Below are 3,104 nucleotides of genomic sequence, written 5' to 3'. Positions count from 1 at the left end.
TTAATCACAAGGGTGCTGGGAAAAATGCTCATTCCATGTTTTTGTTCTAGACTTCACTGGCAGTCACTGAAGTCTTAGGTGGCTGTTCTGTGTAGTTTTCCAATGCCAAGGGGTCCCTCAGACACAACCGCTGCCTCAAAGGGGCTAGAATGGAGCAAGCCTGGGAGTCAAGAGATGGTATCTCTATTGAGCTTGGGCAGGCTATTTTACTTCTCCCCATCACAGTTTCTTTCTCTGGAAAAGGAGGCACCTAGCCTGGACAATCTCTAAGGTCCTTCCAGCTTTACCTTTGTGTCTCTACTGGCTGTTTGAGGAATTGCAGTGCTTGAAGAGTATAACGTCGTAGATTCAGTGTAATATTTTGTAGTGAAATATTTTAAATTCAGTGGTTTTTTTCTTTATATAACTTATCTTTGGGATGTTGGGAAGGATGAGGGAAAATACACAAATACACCCAACTCCAGCGAGCTCAGCTTGTGTGTGGGCCAGCTGTTCACCATGCGCGGCCATGCACAGCTCTCTCGTCCCTTGGTGGCAGCAAACCAAACTACACATGCTGTTCTTTGGCCTCAGAACAGTTTTTTGTATGTTTCAAATGTGTAGCTTTGAATTAATGAATATTGTTCATGGGAATACTAGGAAGGTTTGTGGGCTGGAATCGTTATTTCACACATTTACTTGCCTGTTTCCTGCTGAATTCAAGATCGCAGTGATACTTCAAAAAAAAAAAAATAAAGTTCCAATGTCAATTATTAATTTTGCTTGTAAGCTTTTTGGACCAGCCACACCCTGACACTTAAAAAATAATAATGAAGTGTTAGTATAAGAAAAATTGCTAGCTGCCTATCCCAACCCTCTATCTTAGTAACTGAACCTAATTCGAGGCACATTGCTACCTATAGTGTAATAGTAGATTTTCCAGTCTCCTGTATGGCCAGGTAAGTTGTGGACAATTATAGAGATAAATTACTATAAGCTATCATTTAAGAGAGTCTTTTTTTAAAAAAGTAAGAAAAGGATTCCATTTTCCTTTCTCCCTTTCTCCCTTCATTTCTCCTTCCTTCCCTTCTTTCTCACTCCCTTCTTCCCAGAATGCAGTTGTAATGGCTGGAGTTCCAGCAGCCACTTTAGACCATAACATGGAAATCAAGCATTGAGGATGGCAAAGCTAAAAGCCTGAGACACAATGACCATGGGGCTGCCATCCCACCTCAGGACTGTCTCCCTTCAGACATCTTTTATGTGAGAAAAAAAATAAAGCCACTATTATCTTTTGTTTTACTTATGCAGCTGAACCAAATTCTAATGAAACCATATAGGTTCATTCTGAGCAGATGGAGCAGATGGAGCTCAAAGCAGGTAGAGCTCGGAGCAGATGGAGCACTGAGCAGATGAAGCTCGCAGCAAGATGGAACTCGGAGCAAGATGGAGCTCGGAGCAGATGGAGCTCGGAGCAGGATGGAGCTCAGAGCAAGATGGAGCACTGATCAAGATGGAGCTCGGAGCAGATGGAGCACCGAGCAAGATGGAGCTCGGAGCAGATGGAGCTCGGAGCAGTTGGAGCAGATGGAGCTCGGAGCAAGATGGAGCTCGGAGCAGATGGAGCTCGGAGCAGATGGAGCACTGATCAAGATGGAGCTCGGAGCAGATGGAGCACTGAGCAAGATGGAGCACTGAGCAAGATGGAGCACTGAGCAAGATGGAGCACAGAGCAGATGGAGCTCAGAGCAGATGGAGCTCGGAGCGTATAGTCCTCACAGCAAGATGGAGCTTAGAGTGATTAGAGCTCAGAACAGATGGAGCTCACAGAAATTGCTTCCAAGCAGATGGTAATCAGAGCAATCTGGAGCTCCAAGTAGATGGTGCTCAGAGCAAGATGAACCTCAGAATGATCAGAACTCCGAGAAAAATTAAGGTCTGTGTAGAGGGTGCTTAAAGCAAGATACAGATCAGAGTGATTGCAGCTCTGAGCAAGATGGAGCTAGGAGGAGATAGAGCTTTGAGCAAGAAGTACCTCCAAGTAAGATGGAGCTTGCAGAAGTTGTTTCCTGGTGTAAGATGGAGCTCAGAGCAAGATGGAGCTTGGAGTAATTGGAGTTTGAAACCAGTTGGAGCTCAGATCAGATAGACCTCTGAGCAACGAGGAGCTCCAAGCAAGATGGAGCTTGGAGCAGATGTTGCTGGTGTAAGATGGACCTCAGACCAGATGTTGCTGGTGGGGTGGCATAGGGAGGTTCGACCCCAGCAAATCAGGCAGAGGCGCCCCTTGCTTCCTGCAACATTGCCCGGGTCCTGGAGCCACAGTGAACATGAGCAGAGGGCGTGAGCAAGAGGCAGGGGACCTGGCCTGGAACCCCAGCCCAAAGCCGGGGAAGCCGCCTACCCCTGTGGGGGTGCGGACACTGGGGACTCTGGCTTCCAGCAGTTCAGCCACCTGATCAGGTTTATGCTCTGTGAGGGGTAGGGGGGTTGGAGTGTTGGGAGGACTAGCCCACCTGTAGGACTGGAGCTGCGGTAGATAGGTGCTCTCCTTCCCAGTTTCTCCTGGGAAGACATTCAAGAACTGTTTCATTACAAGGGGAGTTTGGAAAACATAGCTCACCTTCTGCTGTGTATTAGCCAAGAACAAGGTGTGAAGTGACTTCCCGATTATTGGAGATCCCTTTGTCCCTTCTTGAGATTAGATGTCTTCAGTGAGGTTTTGCCTGGATGACCTCAGCACAGCTGGTACTGCACCTGAGCCAACTGTTTCCTAGTTTCCTGGTTGCTGCCTTGAGCTTCTCGCCCATAGGGTACCTTCCTATCCTTTCCATAAGCTTAATTGTCATCGCATGAAGTGTTTCAGCTCCTACCGCTCGGGGCACGCTGCTTTTTATTCGGTGGGTCCATCCAATCCCTGTTTTTCTCCAGCCAGATCCTTGGCTGCGTCCGTAGTCCTTGGGTAAATGCTTGGGAGAATCATTTAAAGATTTGTATTCTACCGTGGTGGCCCTAGTTCCTCAGGGGGCAGTAAGATGGCTTTTTAGGACTGGTCTAATCAGATCCTCATTTCTTTTTTTTTTTTTTTGAGACGGAGTTTCGCTCTTGTTACCCAGACTGGAGTG

This window comes from Sapajus apella, unplaced genomic scaffold, assembly GCF_009761245.1.
Source record: "Sapajus apella isolate SASKATOON/1434 unplaced genomic scaffold, GSC_monkey_1.0 scaffold182, whole genome shotgun sequence".
Lineage (NCBI taxonomy): Eukaryota > Metazoa > Chordata > Mammalia > Primates > Cebidae > Sapajus > Sapajus apella.
Note: the sequence above shows the minus strand (reverse complement) of the source record.